General features: G+C 37.8%; 1 protein-coding gene across 1 annotated transcript in view; it reads left to right on the top strand.

Moving 5' to 3' along the window:
* Positions 1-1,110, top strand: part of PSMD14 (proteasome (prosome, macropain) 26S subunit, non-ATPase, 14) — a 117,990-nt gene that overhangs the window by 39,008 nt on the left and 77,872 nt on the right. The gene's annotated exons all lie outside the window — the stretch shown is intronic.

The raw sequence follows: 1,110 nt of genomic DNA, 5'->3' as shown, positions 1-1,110 counted from the left end.
TTGTTAGTTTATTAGTTTATTTTTTGCTTTAGGGTTTATAGTATACATCTCTAACTTACCATAGTCTACCTTCAAGTGATACACTACTTTATTTATAGCACGTGAATGTTATAATAATATACTCCATATATACTCTCCGGACCTTTGTGCTATATGTTGAAACTCCATGCTTTATTTTAGTTATTTTTGTCTAAATAGTCAGTTGTCTTTTTTTAATTGTGATGATATATATGTAACATAAAGCTTACCATTTTAATCATTTTTAAGTGATCAGTTCAGGTATGTTCACATTTTTGTGCAACCACCACTACCATCTGTCAGAACTTTTTCATCTTCTCAAACTGAAACTCTGTACCCATTAGACCATAATTCTTCATCTTCCACCCCCTCATCTCTTGCAACCAGCATTCCACTTTCTGTTTGTTACGAATCTCACTATTCAAAGGAGCTCACATATATGGAATCATTCAGTATTTGTTGTTTTGTGACTGGCTTAGCATAATGTCATTAAGGTTCATCCATGTCGTAGTATGTGTCAGAATTTTATTCCTTTTTATGGTTGAATAATATTCCATTGTATGTATGTGTACCACGTTTTGTTTGTCCATTCATGTATTGATGAACAGTTGGGTTGATTTCACCTTTTGGCTATTGTGAATATTGTTGCTATGAACATTGGTGTAGAAATACCTGTTTGAGGATTGAGTATGGTAGTACATGCCTATAACCCCAGCACTTTGGGAGGCCAAGGTGGGCAGATACCTGAGGTCAGGAGTCTGAGACCAGCCTGCCCAACATGGTGAAACCCTGTCTATTCTAAAATTACAAAAGTTAGCCATGCATGGTGTCCCACCCCTGTAATTCTAGCTCCTCAGGAGCCTAGGGCTGGAGAATTGCTTGAGCCTGGGAAGTGGGGGTTGCAGTGAGCCAAGACTGTGCCACTGCACTCCAGTCTAGGTGATGGAGTGATACTCTGTCTTTAAAAAAAGAAAAAAAGAAATATCTCTTTGAGTCTCTGCTTTTAGTTCTTTTGGGTATATAGGTAGCCCTCCTTATCCATGGGTTCTGCATCCATGGATTCAACCAACGTTTACATCTGTACTGAACATG

This window comes from Mandrillus leucophaeus, unplaced genomic scaffold (assembly GCF_000951045.1).
Source record: "Mandrillus leucophaeus isolate KB7577 unplaced genomic scaffold, Mleu.le_1.0 Scaffold110, whole genome shotgun sequence".
In the NCBI taxonomy this organism is placed as follows: domain Eukaryota; kingdom Metazoa; phylum Chordata; class Mammalia; order Primates; family Cercopithecidae; genus Mandrillus; species Mandrillus leucophaeus.
Note: the sequence above shows the minus strand (reverse complement) of the source record. Positions and strands in the feature narration are given on the sequence as shown.